Genomic DNA, 21,390 nt, shown 5'->3' on the forward strand with positions numbered 1-21,390 from the left:
ACACAATGGTGTCCTGACACATGTACAGCATCATAATGGGCTTCACATTGCAGTGTTGTGTGTATGCCCTACAGATAGAATGCATGTTTAGCAAATGTGCATGAGCATGGGAGGGTAGTGTGAGCCATCTACATTACTATACAGTGTGAAGTACAGACACTGTGCCATTGCATGGCATCATGAGGCATCTATGTTGCTGTAGAATGCATAATATGTACACATTGCATAGCCATAACTGCAACACAGTCGTGATGTTCAACAGATCATATATGGTAGACTTCAGTGACACCTCCAGTAGCTGTGCACAGGCTTTTAGGTTGTCCAGTGTACCACATCAACTGTATAATCGGTCAACTAAGGCTATAATTGGACCATGTGTGGACAATGTGCAACAGGGTGTATACACATCCCATGTACTGTGTGGCTACATGTCTCTGGCCATCCCCCATGGCCATGTGTGCACATGTGTTGGCCAATTGTGTGTGATGGCCATCTATCTCACATGTCTGTGTTGTCCCATATGACATACACCCATAGATGTCAGATATCTCACAATCCACAGGGCTATGCAGACAACGGGTTGTATGTTTGGTATGTGGGGTATAGGTCATGTGATAGTGTGACAATATTGCAGACAGACCACTACGTGTCTGGGACATGTCAGGTGGCACATCACAATGTGTGCACCCAATGCAGGGGCATATGACACAATGGTGACACCTGTGGGCTGCCCATATCACAGCTCACTGTGTGGTACTGTGTGCATACCACACATGTTGTTCCAATGCATACTACATATGCCTCCATTGTAGAACACCTCCACCGTTGTATGCACAGCTGACCACACATGTCGCAATGACAAGTACTGTGGTTTCAAGTCAGTGTATCATTTCATTTGTATATATTAGACATGGGTGGCCTATGTGAATGATGGGTGATGTGACTTGCATATCATGACTGGAACAAACATCAGGTGTGCAAGTGTTAACTGGCCACATGGCAAATAGATCTACACTGTAACATGCCTGATACTGATGCCAGTCTCACCTGCAATGGACTCATGTATGTATGAACATTATCCATGACTGTGTGACAGCCACAGGTTGCACTGTGCATGTGAACACAATCACCTGTGTAATAGTATATAGTATGCATATGTGTGCATACACAGCATAGCATACTGTAGTATGCAGCATGTGTGTCCACATACCTTGCATATGTTGTTACTTTACATAATGTACAGTGACACATGCAACTACATGGGATATAATAGCCATATGTGCAGTACTGACTTACCAGGCAACTCCAGGCTCATTGGTTGGGAGACACCCACCTTCACGATGGCAGCTAGTGTTTCTTGATGCTGTTCCCTGGGTGTCCCCAGACTGGCCAGTAGCTCCTCAGTGTGTGTGTTTGAGTGGGGGCTGGGTTGGTGGCCCACCACCTGTTCCACCTTGTTCCCTGGTGATTGCAGTGGCACGCTGTTTCGCATGTCGTATCAAGTCTGTGCAGTGTCTGCGCACCTGCTGGTAGGTGCGGTTATGGCCACCCACATTGTTCACCCTCCTGCGTAGAACCTGCCACAGGTCATCCCGCTGCTGGGCATGCTGTGGCACATGGCTGAACAGCAAGTCATAGTTGTCATGGAGCTGTGGGATGAGTACATCATCCTCCTGGCGGCTGTATGTTGGGAGGCATGTACGGGGCATTATCTGTAAGACATAATGATGGTGACAGGTCACAGTTTCAGAGATGTACAGAGATACTGCTGCACATACATTTCTATGACATCTACTACATCTGCACAGTTATCTTTGCAAAGCATCATGACACTGACAAGACTGACGTGTTTGTGTCACACAAATGTCACACCCATTATGCATTGGATATCATCACCATATATGTGTGTCACCTCATTACAGTGTTCATACTCCATGTAAATGCTTTCTTGCTGTGGGCATGTCTATTTGCCTGCACTTGTGCTCTTACCTATCTGCATATGCCTGCATGTGTCCATGGTAATGCTGTTGACCTGGATGCTGTGTATATGTCACATATCAACACAGACACAGCCGTAATGGACTTCAGCAGTGACAATGCACACATACGCATGGACACCTGTACATGCATGTGTTTTGCCATATACATCTACACAGCACTGTACAACTTTTCAACATCCTGCCACGGATTGCCTGTATTGCACATGTGATAGACATGGGACAATGGCTAGTCAGACGACATTCGCAGGGATGATTATCAACCATAGCATGTGCGGGCATGGTTACCAAGCTGTAACAGACAGCCATTATACCACCGCAAGGTGCATCAGTGCCACATTTCTGATCCAGTCAGTTGATAGTACATCTACCATGCGGCCATCACACCATGTATGACTGGGATGACATGTGCAGCTTTGATGGACAGGGTTGCATGGTATGGTGGGAGTATGTCACATATATGGCACTTGGATCTGTCCAGCCTGTGGCGATCCTAGTATTAGGACGGTGGCTGTCCATGACATATGTCTTATAGATCAGGATATGGACATGTAGCATGTCCATCATCATGGTGTAGCAAATGTCTTTCTGCAAGGTAGACAGCATGCTGCATAGTGGAGGTGAGGATTGTGAAGGCTGGTATCGCACATCCATGCATAGCCATTACCCCTTAAAGGTGGTATGACTACCTAAGGGGCCTGGAGATGTCACCAAGTCAGGGGGTGCACTGCACAGCACCATCCCTTACACAGTGTCCATAATGTTGACCACAGCCTAGGTAGTACTTTATGGGTACAGGGATGTTCACCTAACAGTGACAATGCTGGTATCATCCATCAGACTGTGCACATATGTCACACACCTCACCCACACAGCCCATTCTGTATGTTGTTCACAACACTGACACAGCTATACTAATAGGTCATGGCCATTCACAGCCTTACATACACAGATGCCTAACATTTGTCTGTGTGGTATGGGCTACAATGAGGATGGGGTACAACACATTAACTCTGTTCTACTGTAGCTGGCACTGGTGTGATGTGCACATGTCACTCTTGCACCTTTTGTAGTTGTGAGCCTGTCAACAGGCCACTGGTGGAACACTCCTGTGACATACAAAGGTATTTGTAATCAAACATCCATGCTGTCTTGTACATCTGTACTGCTAACATCTACAGTGATAATGGTTCATGGACATGCACACCATACTCAGCAGGGTTATAGTGCGGTGCCACCCAAAATTACTGCCATCACCACTTGTGGGTTGATATTATCCAACACCCTATCTGTATTGTATGGTCATGCTAGGCACTTGTTCAGAACTTGTGAGCATGTCATGAGCTACTGATTACTATAGCACCCATTCCACACCATTTCCCACAGATACACTGGCTGTCCTACACTTCCCAGCTTGCTTATGGTACAACAGCTGTTGTACACACGTAACGCACATATCCTGTGGGACATGGTTGTATATACAGGCATGTCCAACTGTCACGTACAAGTGCTGCTGCCTGTCTATATGAGGGATATGTCGTACATGTGGCAAAAGGGCAATTGTCTCATGTACGCATTCAATGCTCACCTCCCAACATACGACACTACAGCCTGTAGGGGATGCACTTCTGCAGCCATGCTGGGGGCATAGCTCTCAAGTGTACCTCATTACGAGGAACGTACCTCATTTGGGGTCTTAAAAGGTGCATGTTCCTCAAGGTTCCACATTGAAAGGGTCTGTCACACATTCATTGTTGGAAATTGTTTACCTGCTAGCCATGGCTAAATAGATGGGAATCATATTAATTCATTAGAATATATTTTTTATACGTAAAACCAGCCTATTTTAGCCATCATATGCCCTTCCTAGTTGAAGTTGTTAGTAAGCCAGTTGTAAGTGTTCCACGTTTTGCCCATTTGTCACACATTATGAGGGCTAATGTTCCTCAATTTGGGGACAGGAGGTTGACAGCTATGGCTGGGGGTAATGCTGTCACCAACCCTGACTGCACCTGACAGTCATTTGGGGATGTGTAACATTCGCAACACACCCCACCCATCACATAGTCTCACATGATCTACACCACTGGCCACACCTACAAGGACAACTTGTGCAGTACATCTCCATACTCAGTGTAGGCACCAGAGGTAGCCCCCATCATGGAAGACAACATCACCAGCTTATAGCCCACAGACTCATGTGTGCCCATCACATACAGCCAATAGGGAGTTATAACGTTCACAACACACCAGTCATAGGTGACTCTGTAGGGAGTCACACTGCAGTTCCACACAGCAGGCTACACAAGGTGATAGTCGCTTACATCTTGCTGTCGGGTAACTGCTTCTGCAACATAACCTATGCACCCATGCCACACCTCACCAGGTATGATGTGACTGTCATTCTCCATGTTAGTGTGACTGCCCTGTGATGCCACTTCACAGACTACGTGTGCAGGGACATGCAATAGCTCACCAGTCTTATAGCCCTGAGGGTGTGGGCCAAGCCCTGGGGAGCATTTTGCATTCATCCGGACACAATACCACTGTACAATGACCGACTGTGTCACTTCAACAGTTGCCTATGCTCCTATTGTCATTCCACAGGCATCTGGTATCTGTCCGCTTTGACTGACCTGGTCAAACACAATGCTGTGGCACAGATGACTTGCACCTGTCAGCGCTGGGAGTACAGCTCACATGTAAGGCTCTTGCTGCTTCTATACTGCCTGTCTTGCACAGTTTCCATTAACTGTCACTGGCAGAATGGGAACTGGCAGGCACGACATTGGGTCATGTGACACAATGCTTGCATCTTCCTCTGTGACGCACGCAGGCAAGGCACACCTTATAATTCACCACTCAAACATCTCTGCAGTGACTGGGACCTGCCTCTAGGCTCTGCAGAGCACACCTGCAATGATAGGTTATAGACAGACCATACCTTTCAGGCACATACCTGGACCGGCACACCCACAGCTGAGGGGTTCCCATATCCCACTATGTTTTGCACACATCCTGGCTAGTTACTTAGCACAATGCATCAGAGGTGCTCCACATGCAACTAACTGTGTCCGAGACTGCTATACACATTGTAACAAGCTACAGAGTCAACATCATACCCCACGGTTAACATACCTTCTTTGTTGGTATATTGGACAGTGGGCCTCAGACAGCTAATACTGATGTGTGACTGACACTACCCCACACTTAACTGGGATAGCCACTCATGTACTGACACATCCATGAGTCATAACCTCCACTCTGCTGGATCAACCCATACACACCACCTCCAAGACCTACATTAACCTTGGCATGAACACTACCACCATGTGACTGGTGTTACACACCTGGGGTTATCCCCTCATTGGTGGATTCTGAACATATGCTAATCAACCTTGTTAGCCACATCCCAGCACCACACCCATCACAGCATACACAGTACATGAGTACTACAACACCTACTACAGACGTCTGCTGGCAGTGGTTGTTAACATCATGACACCCGTGCAGATGGACAATGCACATACAAATGCTGACACATATCCCAGTGAACTTCATTAGCATGTACACAACTGCATGGATCATGCTATCCCACACAGAGCCATGATGGTACACACCAGATAACAGACACCACTCTGGTGGTCATGTCCCATGGACATATGCTGTACAACAACAGGTGTAGGCTGTTGCACAGTGGTGTACATTCCCATGTGTGGGGTGGCTCACTGGTCAGCCATGGTGGGGCCACAGGGTCCCTCATCACATACTCCAAGACTAGCTACATAAACATGACTGCGACACATTCCGGGGTGTACCACCAGGCATTATGGTGGTATGTCAGTAGTCGATGGCAACATGCACATCTGCTGTCACATACAACAGTCACTCAGGAACATTACAGACCCAGGTGATGTTGGCAACATGCTGGAGGATGGCTTCAATGCTAACATTACACCCTCTCACTCACTACAGGGCCACAATCCATACATGAACATTGTGGTGTCCCTGTGGTCACACCTACACAGTACTGACCTACATGTACACCTACATTATCTATATCTATATATATATATATATATATATATATATATACATATATATATATATATATATATATATATATATATATATGTATATATATATATATATATATATATATATATATATATATATATATATATATATATATATATATATCTGGCAGGGAACGTGACAGGCACACAGCACCACCATATGCTGTAAGGCTCATGTACTGTTCAGGTGTTGGCATTCTATGCTCCACTAGCTGTTGTGTTTACAATGTTTGAGGGCTGCCTATGTAGGAGTCACACATTGGGCCACCTATACATTACAATTTACAGGTGGTCATGTTTGTGTGCCATCCATTTTACTGTGTGTGCAGGTGGAGAAATGTCAGTCAGTAGGGGCCTACACTGTCAGAGTATGTGCTATACGTTCCCTCTTTGCCAAGACGTAGGCATATTGGGCACGCCTCCGTCTGCCTACTGGGGCTGGCACAGTGTGTTCATGGTCTGAATCCCTCTGTGCCTGTAATGTTCTTGGCAATTGTGGTGGGCTATGAGGGCCTTCACCATTTTGTCCCTGCTGCAGCTGCTTCTGCAGGATCATATTATGTAGCATGGCACATACTATGACGATGTGGGCACACGTGCCTGGACAGTACTGCAAGGCTCCATCAGATGTATCCAAGCACCGGAACCATGATTTCAGCATCCCGAACACACGCTCTATGATGATTCTGGTTTGTGCGTGTGCCTCATTATGGTGTTCTTGCATGGGTGTGTGTGCATTTCTGATGGGAGTCATCATCCACAGCTCCAGTGCATAGCCAGCATCCCTCACAAGATGGCCATGTGGGATGTTCCCCCCTGACAAATACCTGATACAGCTGTGAGGCATGCCAGATATGGGAGTCATGGTAGCTTCCAGGGCTGCCAGCACACACATCCATGATAATGCCCTGGGCATTGCACACGACCTGGCAGTTTATAGAGTGGAATCCCTTGTGGTTTATGTAGCGCCTACCATGCTCACTGGGTGGTAACTTGATTTGTATGTGCGTGCAGTCTATCGCACCCAGTACCTCCGGGTAGTGTGCCACACGGTGGAAGTGGCGCATATTGCTGGCCAACTCCTCCTGAGTTCGGGGGAAGTATATCTGCTCATTGGCATGTGGTAACATGGCATCCAGGAAATGGTGTAGTACCCTGGATGCTGATGCCTGTGAGATACCCATTATATCTCCAGCTGGCCTTTGAAAGGTACCTGTGGCCAGTATTCGCATGCTTACACATGCCTTCGTGTCCACTGGGATGGGTTCCCCTCTGTTGTTTCTGGTTCTCAGGCGTGGCCGGCACAGCTCCACTATTTGCTGTAAGATGTCCCTGTCCAACCTGTAATGCTCTACTATCTCCAGGTCATGTAGCCCCTGGTAGGTTACCCTTGGTCTGAACACTTTCCTTCTCCTCCGAGGCCTGCGGTGGTTGTCAGCATCATCCTCCACAACACCGTCAGTCTCTAACACATGCTGATGAATCACAGCTATGGCAGCTCCCAACATGTACATTTTAAAAGTTCCCCGTGTGTTTACACCTATGGTGCAGTGTTTGGGAATACACAGGTGTGTGTTGGGTGCTTTCACACTTTATACTATTGTGCTGTGAACACCGATGATGTCATAGGGTGTGTATGTACGATTGTAGCTACAGGGTATCTTATGTGTTTTACTGCCAGAACTACTATTGTGGTGCCTTTGGTGTTGAATTACATTTGCCTGCCGTGGAGTAACTCTTGACCTTCCCTTTACATTTCTGCATGTTGCACCTACCATTTTCTGACGTGCATCCTGCAGCCTACTTTCATTTGTACTTTCCTGGACCTGGGGTATCTTGCGTTATGTGTGCTACTGCCAGTCTGCTGTCGGTTTGCTTTGCTCTGCTGTGTCAGGTCTCCTATCTTTGCAATCCAATACCTCCCCTCCTTTCTTTGCATTCCAATGCCTCCACTATCCTGTTTTGCAGGTTTCTGCAAGCAGACTTGTCAGCTGCCGTCGATTGGCCATCATGGGTTGATTGGTGTTGATTGCTCATTAGTACTCCAATTACCCTACTTCAGCATTTCCTTCTTTTCTTCCCCTGACCTTCCTGTTTGTGCTATTGTTCACAGTGCATGCGTCCAATTACTGGGTTTCGGGCACGTTTTCATCCCCGTACACATGCACTTTTGGGCACCATGTGTGCTCTCAGCTAAACGATTCTATACCTTCCTCCCCACCCCTGTCCTGCAGCTTTGCTTGGCAACGGACAGGCCAGATTTGCATTGCTCCAATGTGCTTACTGCTACAGTGGCACACCCCTCTGCTGATGTAATGTATCTCCTCTGAGCCATTACTCGGTGTTATTCCGCTGCGCTGTATGGTACAACCTTCATCTGGTGGGACATTTGCGATTCAGTATTATCTGCCTCATTTGCATGGCATTGACTACTAATTCATAGTTACCGCACCTAACACTATCGCAGGCCCTTAGCAACCCTTGCACCTTGGTTGTGGTGTTCCTTGCCTACCATTGTGTATTATGCTGTAAACCTGATTTCTATTACGTTGCGATTTTATGACATTTATTATTTCTTTATGTTACAGCTTCCACACACATGCCCTGCGGTTGTGCTGTGCGTTACTGTGGACATGACATTAAATGTTGTTATTTACATGTTATGCATCTTTTCTTATGCCATTGGCTGTGTATTTCACCATTGGCATATGTTAACGTTGTGATACCTGGGTCTGGCCCTCTTCCATAGCTCCGATGTTCTGTTTGGGAAAATGTAAACCGTGTTTTTTGGTTTACATTTCCGTGGGCTTACGCTACGCCTGCACCACTTCATGAACCACTATATGCCTTCATTTGCATGGTGCGACACTGCGCCTGGGGTGATTAGCATACCTAAGCTGGGGGCTGCGCAGTTCTGGTGTACGCCGGTAGTGCACGTGGAATTGGATCGTACCTGAATCGCTCGACGGCCATATTTGGCATTATACCGCCTACGCTATGCCTGCGCCTGGCGCAAGCTTCATGAATCCCGTGATCTAATTGGGAAACCTCAGGCCCAGATGCAGTATCTAACTTTTGGTTAAAAGTATTAACATCTTTGCATGAGGATTTAGCCATGGGTAAGAACTATCTATATGCGAACCCCGAATAGACACCAATCTGGCTAACAACAGGCAAAACAATACTCCTTCTTAAGAGTGATCCTGCAAGCTACCCTAAAATTTATAGATGAATAACTTGTCTTCCGACAATGTATAAACTGTACATGGGAATTTATGTTGACAGAGTTTATAGTAATTTAGAACAAAACTCAATTATGGCAATAGAACAAAAGGGCAGTAAAAGAAAGTCATATGGAACAAATGATCATTTGTTGTTAAATAAAGTCATCCTGGAGAACTGTAAAAAGGGGAAGAATTTAAGTATGGCATCAATTAACTATAAAATAGCATTTGATAGTATCCCACATTCATAGATAAAAGAGTGCTTAAAATGTATAAGATACACCCAATGCTGACCCAACCCAACAGTGACCATGAAAGATTGGCAGACCACTTTGCAATTAAGTCATGATAAAGGACAGATTATTATCCCAGGGATAAAAATTTAAAGGGGAATATTCCAGGGTGACTCTCTATCGCTGTTGCTATTCTACCTTGCCATTAACCCATTAAGCTGTTTACTTAATAACTTAGGCCATGGCTAAAATTTGTCTCCTAAAAACAACAAAGTGTAAAGACTTCTGATCTTCTCTTTATTGATGATTTAAAACTGTATAGCTCATCAGATGAGGAACTGAAAGCATAGCTGCAAGTTGTCAAAATGTTTTCAGATGATATAATGATGTAATTTGGTCTTGATAAGTGTGCAAAAGCAACCTTTAAAGCAGGAAAACTGTAGCACCAGGAAAACATCAGTTTGGGACAATAATGTGATATAAAAGAACTTGAGCAAGAGGGAGATTATAAGTATTTGGAAACTGATTATGAATCGACAATAAAACATGAAAAAATGTGAGTAAACTTATTAAAGAGTACTTTAGAAGACTTAAGTTATTTCTGAAAACAGTGTTGGTATCTAGGAACAAACTCCAGGCTATAAACCATTTTGCTCTTCCTGTCCTAATTTACAGTTCTGGAGTGATTAACTGACCTCAAAATGTGTTGGATAGATTAGATAGGAAAACAAGAAGGATGCTTCATCCTCACCAAATTGTTTATAAAAATCAGTGCATACCAAGATTATATATTCCCCTTTCTGAAGGAGGGATGGGCCTCCTTGAAATTGATTATACGTATAGAGCTGCAATCATGGGACTCCACACATATCTGCTGACCTCACAAGACCCAAATGTGGTGAATGTTTTGAAACATGAGGAGAATAAATCTAAGATGACTTCTCTGCTTAATTTAATAGAAGTATATCAGCATCAAGCAGGAATGGAAATCAAACCAGAAGTAGATAAAAAATCAGGCAGCAACTGAATGTGTCAAAAAACAAAAGAAAGAATATAAGGTGAAGGACCAGATGAGAAGGCATGAAATGTGGAAAAAGCATAACTATACTTGCAAGTATAGAAAACTTCTGGAAGAACCTCCTGTTGATCAGGAATGAACAGAGGAATGGTTAAGGAGAGGCGAATTCAAACCAAGAAATGAAAGGTTAATATTGGCAGCCCAAGACAGTGGGCTACATGCTGGTTTCCAAAGTCCATTGAGCACATGGGAGAAACAGACAGATGTAGGTTGTGTATAATCGTATTTAAACATTCGCACACCTTGTTGCTGGTTGTGACATACTAATGACAGAAGGACTGTATACTGAAAGGCATAATAATGTGGCAAGACTGTTGCACTGGGGATTGTGAAAACATTATGGTACTGAAGTGGCTGAAAAGCACTGGAAACATGAGCCACAAAGCATTATAGAAAATTATGACGTTTACATCACATGGGGTCACCCATTACCAAGATAGATGCTAGAAAACTGGATACAGTGATCCAAGGAAAGAAGACAAACATAGCATTGATCATTGATATTGCTACATCCAGTGACTACAGTGTCTTGTGTACAGAGCGACACAAAGTCATAAAATATTAGGATCTGCAGGCAGAAATGAGAGTAATGTGGAAGAAATATACCCAGACAGTTCTAATAGTAGTTGGAGTAACGGGTCTTATAAAAAATAATCTGTAATCATATTTACTTATGTTACCAATCCATGTAACTCTAATGAATAGCAGAAGGAGTCATCACTGGGCACATTGCAAGTGCTCCGAAGAGCATTTTGGCTGACATCAAAGATTGAAACAATACTAATTTCATGAACTTTAATCCTACTTTGGGTTAGGAATGGGGTCCATTCCCATCATAGTATTAGAAACCCAAAAGATTTGGAGAAATTAAAAAAGAAAAAAAAGTGTAAGAAACTTCTCTGTGTGGAAGATTTTCAGTCCATATATTTCTAGTTAATCACTGTATATTATCAAATCAGACAAAATTAGTAGAAGTAGCAAACTTAAACTCATCTTAAGTAAAAAATAAATAAATAAATAATAAAAAAATATATACTTGTACAGAATTACTAAGTATTCAAAAGTAATCCAAGCAAGGCACTCAGTCTCTTTCCAGTTGAATGTCCTTTTTTAAGATTACTTGCATTTTTTTTTGAGAAATTAAAAAAGCAGTCAACACACCAGTGTCTCACAAATACAGCCCATTAGGTAAAACAATAAACCATCATAGCCCACAAAACATAATAAACCAAACAGACTAGTCATTGGTGACTCACTTATGAGACACACTGACATCCCCCTCACCAGGGTCGACAAGGAGAAGGTTACAGTCAGTTGTCTGTCGGGTGCCAGAATCCACCGCATCATGCAAACACTTAAGTCTCTGCACAGCAAGTACAAGTACAACTCTGTCATTGTATATGTTGGTGTGAATGACTTCAGAAATACCTCCTGGACTATATGAAGAAGGACATGATTGAACTCTCAGAGTATGTGTTTCAGGCAAGTATGACCCCAGCCCTAAGCAGGATCCTACCTTCACCAAGAATGATACTACAATACCAACAAAAAAAATATTGAATTCAACACTTGGCTTAGTTTCTGGTGTCATTCCAAGGAGATCCAGTATCTGTCTACCTGGAATGATGTGATTAACAGGCCTCGATGTTTTGCCAAAGATGGCCTTCACCTGCCACCACTTGGTTTCCGGATCCTGGCCAAGGCTGTAGCCTACCCCATTGTGCCTTTTTTAGGCAATGTCTCAAAGACTAACCTTCCAACTTAAATCTGTCAAGAAGCACATTGAAGGTCATGCTGCTTAACACTAAGAGCCTTAACCTGAAAATGGACTCAGTGGTGCCACTACTGACCCTGGAAATTATCACATTATCTTGACAAGTCTGATTTGTAAAGCCATGGGGCTTATTATTATGGATCTCATAAACAAGGACATAGGCAATCTCCAAACACTTGACCCCACACAGTTCAGATTCATCAAGGGCAGATCATGTCTGTTTAACCTGGTTGACTTCTTTGAGACTGTCACCAAGGCCCTGGATGATGAAAAGTCAGTACATACAACTTACCTTGACTTGGCCAAGGTCTTTGACACAATCCCCCATGTTGGCATCATCAAAAATCTAACACAACTTGGCATAAATCCCTATTTCATCATATGGGTGGCCAACTGGTTCACCGACAGGACCCTCAAAGTCAAAATAGGCACCTCCACCTCCAGTACCAGACCTGTCACTAGTGGAGTTCCTCAGGTATCTGTCCTGCAACCCCTACTGTTTGGGATCTACTTCTCAGAGGTCCAGGTGTAAAGACAAAAGGGCTGTGGCTGACCAAGTCTGTGAACGACTGTAAGTCGAGTGCTGTCACTGACTTCCCAAATGAAGTTAATATACTTCAAGAGGGCTGTCCCATCTTTAGAACAGACTTCCCATGCACTTCAAACAGAGCACTTCACTGAACCTCTTCAAGCACAACCTTGATGAGTGGATGGGAAACCATAACTTCGTCCCAGGAGTTCCACCTTTGTCCCTCATTGACAGGGATGATAGGTGCTGATTGAGGTTTATTTTTGGGGATAAGCTCTTGGCTAGGCTTGGAAGGGCCTCAGAGCCATTAACCTAGTAACCTCCTATGATCTTATGAAGCTACATCACAACATCATGGTGTGGGGTGACTTTCACTAAACACCAGTTGTGTTGGTTACTTGTGCTCAAACTCACTTGGCCAAAGGTTACTCCATATCCTTAAATACAATGCCCTGAACCAGTGGAGTGAAATCCCCACAAGTAGAGTCAATATACTCCATCAGGTGCTTACCAATATGGATGACCAATGTAGCTCCTGCACTGTAAGGTCCTCCATGGTAAGATCTGACAACAACTCAATCTCCTTATATGTAAGACTCACACCTTAACCTCCTCTTCAGCAAACACAGGTGTAAACTTCAGCAAGGCAAATGATAACCTCCTATGGGATGGTATAAATGGCCTGACTGCACCACCACCTTCAGATGGGACAGGCAAGTATGGCAACCTCTACAATGGGTCTATATTAGATAAATTAATATTTATCTTACTGAACGCTGACATTATCGAAAATCCCAGAACTCGAAACTGCAGTTGTGGGGGCTGCAACCCCCCCCCCCACTAAATACATATTCCAAATCCGAGATCGCACTACAGTGAGGAAAGGGCAAATATTCCCATCTTCACTGTACTGCAATCTCACAATTCCAGTTTCGGGTTCTGGGATTTTCGTTCATGTTAGCGTTCGGTAAGATAAACTCTTGTTTATCTAATATAGACCCTCTACAACAATGCTTTATGCAACCACCTGTACAACTGCATAGAATTGGCTGTAGCTGACAGCAGGACAAGAAGCACTTCATGGCACAGCAAACTGGGAGCAGTCATACAATCCTTAGTTATGTCACTCTCCTACAAGTGGGTCTTCATGAACATATGCTTGTTCACATACTCATGGCTATAACCACATGCAAATGTGTATATAGTCTCATTTCCATCAGTAACAGCAATGTTCCTGGTAAGTAGCACATCATTAGCAACACCTGATGTACATACTCAGGGGTGATAGACCTGGGTACACAGGCCTGGCCACACAGGTTTACATCTACTTAAACATAGATCACCCTGTCTCCAGAAGGCTAAGAAGGGTAGTATATCATGCTCATGTTATTAGGGAGGATACTGTCACCCAATAATGATGATGTAGTTATAACCCCCATGTAGTCTCCCCACAGCATGCCAATATTTCAATTCAATGGCCACTTTCTCATGTACCTTTGCAAGCACCAGTGGCAATTGCAGAGTTTCCTTACAAGGGAACTGCAAGTCTCCAGTATCTGGCTATGGTGATCATGTGCAATAACTGTCATTGTAGCTTTTGTCATATAGACCACTCTGAACTGATCTCTGCCTTGCATACAAGGCAATGTCTGACCCTGCTGTACTGGAAATGCTGCATATCTGTAAGTGGAATGGTAACTGTATTATTCACTGTAAGGACATTGCCTGGTATGTGACATTAGTAATACATGCTGGTGGCAGAGATATGTGTACCACACATTCACAAACTGTTGAAACAGACCCTCATCTAATGGCAAACAGTGCAACTCATTGACCTTCCTCAGATGCAATCTGTATGTTTACCTGGATGTCATTTCACCACAGGGCTTCTGCATGTGTCCCTTGTGGACAGGGACAATATGTTCTGATAGTGTAAATAAAGGTATGAACATGACTAGGATCTTATGAGACTTAGGCAGATTAGGCTACTAATGTACAATGATCTTATCCCATATGCTGAGGTAAAATGTTCAAACATACACACACACGCACACACGCACACACACACACACACACACACACACACACACACACACACACACACACACAGCTACAGTGACAATAGTATCACTATCACTTCATATGTACATAACATTGCACAGCATACGCAGTCCAAGTTGTCTGCAATTAGATTAGAATGCCTACCTTTCTAATAGTGCACACTAGAGATCACAGTACTTAATGAACACTCCACACCTTAAGTGTGCTATTAACATCTCTTTAAGTGACATCAGTAGGCCTTGTTCTGGTCAGGACTTTGAAGGTACACATCACCTGCAACAACCAAAATTCTGCAAAACCCCACCTCTTTCTAAGTCAGAGCGGTGATCAAATTTATTTTGGATGGTGATGCACACACACAAAGTGGACTGGAATGAGATTAGAGCCCCTACCTATCCAGTCTTACAAACTACAGGTCACAGTATTTATAGCACATGCCACAGCTTATGTCTAACATGGCAATGGCAATTGATAGTGTTAAGGTACATGACATCAGCAGGCCTTGTGGAAGAGAGGAGTTTGGAGGCTAGAAACACCTGCAAGGACCAAAAAATTCAAGCCCATTGGAACTCAAGGTGGGATTCCCATTTGTTATGGAAGAAGGTGCATACACACACACATGCACATACACACACACACACACACACACACACACACACACATACACACACACACACACACACACACACACACACACACACACACACAGACACACACACACACACACACACACACACACACACACACACACACACACACACACACATGCACACATGCTCACCAAGTGGGTTGGAGTGAAATTAGAACCCCTATCTAGTTATACACATTACAGATCGCAGTATTTACAGCACATACTACGGCTTAAGTCTGACATTGCCATGGCAGTTGGTAGTTTTAAGGTACATTACATCAGCAGGACTTGTGGAAGAGACGGATTTGGAGGCCAGTAGTACCTGCAAGTGCAGGACTATTGGAATTTGAAAATCAATGTGGGATTCCAGTTTGTTATGCAGAGAGCTGCATGTGCACAAACACACACACACACACACACACACACACACACACACACACACACACACACACACACACACACACACACACACACACACACACACCAACCAAGGGGGCTTGCGGGAGATTAGACCCCTACCTATGTAGTCTTACACACTACAGATCACAGCATGGCTTACAGCAGTTACAAAGGAGAAAATCTGTGGGGGGGGGTTCTGAAATACCACCACATGTTCTGCAGGGATAAACAGTAGTCTGACTATCATGTTACTCCACCTTCTAACATCTCCCTTGACTGATGTATCAGTAATCTGTTGCAGTATAACTGCAAGACTATTACATGCATGAGGCCTAGTGAATACGGATGGAAACAAGGTAGTAGAATGGGTATCTGTAGTCCCATTTGGATGTAATTTCTGTCCAAGTAGCCTACTATATTTACTTGCATAATATACCAGATCCATACACACAATGCCATATCATAATAATCCTATGGGGACCTAAGCACTAGTGGGGGGCTGTATATCCCAACCCTTTGCTGATCCTGCTGCAGCTGTTTCCACACTATCATATTGCATAATATAGCACATACTGTAAATATATGTTCATATGTGACTGGAGAATGCTGCAAGGCTGCACCAGATCTATGTAGGCACTGGAACCGTAGCTCAAACACATGCTCTATGATGTTCCTAGTTTGTGTGCATGCCTCATTATGGAATTCTTCTGTGGGTGTGTGTGCATTTCTGATGGGTGCCATCATACATAGTTCAGGGCATAGCCAGCATCCCTCAGTAAACTGCCATGTGGGATGGCCCCTAAGCAAACATCTGGTACAGCGTTGATGTGTGCCAGATATGGGAGTCATGATAACTGCCAGGGCTGCCACCACACACACATTCAGAATAACCCCTTGGGCATTGCACATGACCTGGCAATTGATGGAGTGGTACCCCTTGTGGTTAACATAGATTCTACCCTGCTCACTAGATGGAGCCTTGATGTTTACATGGGTGAAATCAATGGCACCCAGTACCTCAGCATAGTGTGCTACATGGTAACTGTTGCATATATACAGACTGCTTAGAGGTGAACTGTGTCTGGCATACAAGGCCATTTCAGACACAGCCTTGATGGAGTTGCTGCATATCCATAAGACAAACTCCACTCACACAACCCACACGCAATGCCTTAACCTGGTCTGTAACATTAATAGAACTTGTCTGCAGAATAGAGTTGTTTCCCAAAGACTACCCCATCTGTGGAATAGACTCCCTCTCCATGTCAAGCAGAGTACCTCTCTAGCCCGCTTTAAGAGGAACCTGAATGACTAGATGGGAAGCAGAAAGTATACCCCTAAGATCCCACCTGTGTCCCTTGCTGGACAGCGGAAACAGGTGCCGATATTGAGGGAACATGGGCTAAATTCTTGACTAGGCTTATAAGGGCTTCTGGGCCAATAGCCTAGTATCATCCTATAAACATATGAACCTATATTGCTGGCCCTCATCTCTGGGGAAAGGGAAAAGATATGTGTTCATTGGCATGTGGTAACATAGCATCTAGGAACTGGTAGAGTATCCTGGATGCAGATGCTGTGACACCCCCATCATGTCCCCAGTTGGTATTTGAAAAGTACCTGTAGCTAGTATCCTAAGGGCTACAAATACCTTTGTTTCCACTGGGATAGGTTCCCCTCTGTTGGATCTGGGTCTGAGTTAAGGCCAGCAGAGCTCAGTGAGTTCTTGTAATATGGCCCTGTCCACCCTGTAGCGCTCTACAATCTCCAGCTCATGTAGCTCCTGGAAGGTTACTCTGGGCCTGAACACTCTTCTCCTTCCCAGCCTTGGCCTTCTGTCAGCAGTAGCATTGACTTCAGCATCTAGCATATAAAGTTGTAGCAGACCTGCAGTAGCCCGTGTCATTATCTCAGTTAAAATTCCCAAGTCTGTACTCCAGTGGTCCAGAGTATTTGGGGGAAATCAGAATCTAGACTGTATGCATACTTTATACAGGTCTGCTGTAGGTCCAGTATGTGTGATTGGCTTATTATTTATGCATTTCACCTGCCTAGATTCTAATTAACATCATTTACTGGCTCTACCTTATTGCATGATGTGGCGCTCCATGCAGTGCAGCATAGCTCATACAAAAGTCAAAATCAATAATTGAATATATCTGGTTTTCATTACTGGCTACCTACATCATCACTGTGATCTGGGTAGTATTTTATGCACAAATTTGCTCAGCTATGCAGTGTGCCACACAAACACACAAACCAGAAATTAAAAAAATTCTTAAAAATAATGGGATACACCCCCTGCTTGCATCCACATCCAGTGGAAATATCAACATGGTGTAGGAGCCTATACGAATAGGATCTGCAGACACAGTTACTCCTTTTACTGACTAAACAAATTCACCTCATTTACATACATAGCCATGCTGACAGCCTGCTGACTATATGGTTCACAGCCATTATGACCTAGGCAACAGCACCAATGCACCATTGTAAAGACCTGACAGAATGTCCTATAATTCATTTCTGATAAATATTATAAAATACTCATTATTGCTTTTTTTATTTTTCAGTTCTGCATGTTTGTGCACTGCAGTGCAAAGCACAAACATGCCAAAATCATTAACAAAAATAATTTATGTTTCCATATTCCCTTGCACTTTCAGACATCCACAAGACATTTTTCACACAGCAATGTGTTTGCTCTAATCATTTTAGGGGAGTTCTATCCATATTTGTGGACTTTTACATCTCCTTCTTTCCATGTACACTACTGCACATGGAAAATTGCTGTGCACACTATGGGCATGGACACAGGGTCTACACAGATGCCTTTCTGTTTGATAGATCACTCTACCTGGAACAAATAATGTCTTACAAACAATAAAAGGTAAAAGGCAGCTGTTGCAAGACAAAAGCGACACTTGGTGGATAGTAATTCCTTTATAAACAGAAAACTCTAAGTCCAATAGTAATACAAACAATATTCATCCAAAATAAAGCAATACACAGCAGTATTAAGCGCTTTTGTCTGGTAGATGACTTATTCAGAATACAAAATACTGTAATTAACACAAGTTTAAATACATATCTTACCCAATCACAAACACGCTGACATCATTTCCCCTCATTAAAAAGACTACAATTGCTTAATAAGAACCAGATGAGAAACAGTAATAAGTACATACAAAACAATTTTTAAAAAAACATGCCTAAGCAATATTTTTGACTAAATAAAAATTATTGATTTTAGTTTTAGTAAAGAAGATAATGAAATTCTATCATTTAACCCCGGGGCATGATATGCATCAAGCCTAATTTTCCATTTTAATTCTACAAAATCCAAATATTCATTCAAGGGTCCCCCACGGGGTCCCAAGTCCACCTGTTCCAAAATAAAAAACAGGAAAGAATGAGTAGGTTCACTAACCAAATGCTTATACAGTGCATTCTTTTCATTTTTGTTTTTAATATATAAATGCTGATAAATCCTTAACCTTAGGGCATTCTTAGTTTTACCTACATAAAAACTTGCACAGAATCTACACAAGGCCAGATAGACAACCCCTTTACTATAACAGTACATTCTTTTTGAACTGGAAATATATCCAAAATTTCTAAGCTTGATTTTTTCTTTATCCATAACAAAGGGGCATTGAGCACACCTCCCACACTTAAAAGTACCACCAATGTGGGTACCAGATTTTTGCCTTTCAAACAATCCCTTCAGGGAAGTGTCTCTTTTATAAACCACTGTCGGTTGATTACCAAGTTTCCCTGATAATTCAGGGTCAACATCAAATATTTCCAATATTTGTAAATAATGTTTTTAATGTCATAAAAATTAGATGTATAAGTAAGAGTAAGCACCCGTCCAAAATTTGAAGGTCTACAGTCATTATGACTTTTGATGGACACCTGTCCTAATAATGCAAGAAAATGACCATTCATTCTTTTGACCTTAACTTCATTAAAAATATCTGTGACAAAGGTTTCAGGGTACCCCCTCTTACAAAACATGTTTTTTAATATTTCACATTCACTTAAAAAATCCGCAAAGTCAGACACCATTCTGGCCAGTCTTACATATTGGCCCTTAACTAGGGCTTTTTTCTGGTGCAATGGATGCGCGCTTGCATAATGCATTAGTGAATTCGAATAGGTAGGTTTCCTGTGTAGCTGTGAAACAAAACAGTTATGTTCAAAATCTTTCTTGATGGTAACATCTAAATAGTTAATCAGTTCCACATTACTGTTCATAGTAAATTTAAGAAAACTAGTAGTACCATTGATATAAGTGAAGAACCTCTTCAGGTCTTCCTCACTGTCTTTCCAGAATAGGACTATATCATCTAGGTATCGCCCATACAATACCCATGAAGTCCTAAATTCCAAGTTGGTAACAAACAAATCCTCCCACTGTGCCAAAACAATGTTGGCAAACACTGGTGCACAGCACGCACCCATTGAAACCCCCTGTTTTTGCTTGAAAAGGTGCCCTTCAAAGGTTACACAATTGTTCTCTAGTATTATTTCCATACATGTTCGTAAAGTTAGAATGGTGTTATGATTAAGTGTTGAGTTGGCACATAAATAGTCATAAAACCATTCAAGCCCAATTTGATGTGGAATAACTGAGAATAAATCACAAACGTCAATAGTGACTAGTATGTTACTATCACAAAACATGTCCTGTTTAACTTTTGCAAGAAAGTCCCATGAATCCCTAATCACAAGACTGCATGAGTCTAGAATGTTTTTGGTCATATTATCAACAAACTTGGCAATACTATAGGCTTTTGAGGCTTTGGCATCCACAATTGGTCTTAATGGTGGGTTATCTAAAGATTTATGAACTTTTGGTATGCCAAAAATTGTGGGTATTTTTGGATGGCTTATAAGCTTATAGTTATGGGTCTCTAGGGTAATTTGCCCATTTAGTAGTAGCTGTTCTAGTTCTAAGTCTATATTACGATATACTATATTAATCTCATTTCATGAGACCTCAAGATAGACTTCACTATACAAAAGTTCCATCATCCTACTATTGTAATCAACCACATTCATAATTACCATGCCCCCACCTTTATCAGGTTTCATTATTCTTATATCTCGATGCTCTAAAATTTCATTTATTAATTTTCTCTCATCACAATCCAAGTTACCTTGATCAAGTTTTTTATACTTGCTCACTAATAGGTTCGTGATATCAGTTTCACATAGATTTTCAAACAGCTGCACTAGGGGGTTTGATGGGGGTAAAAAAGTACTAGGCCTACGTATATCCAAATGGCCAGCAGTAGTGTTATTATCATGAAAATATAAAGCTAATTTAAGTTTTCTTGTAAATAGTTTAAGTTGTAAAATATAATCAGTAAGCATCCCTTC

Source organism: Protopterus annectens, chromosome 7.part0, assembly GCF_019279795.1.
Source record: "Protopterus annectens isolate FY-2018-M chromosome 7.part0, PAN1.0, whole genome shotgun sequence".
NCBI classification, from domain to species: Eukaryota; Metazoa; Chordata; order Ceratodontiformes; family Protopteridae; genus Protopterus; species Protopterus annectens.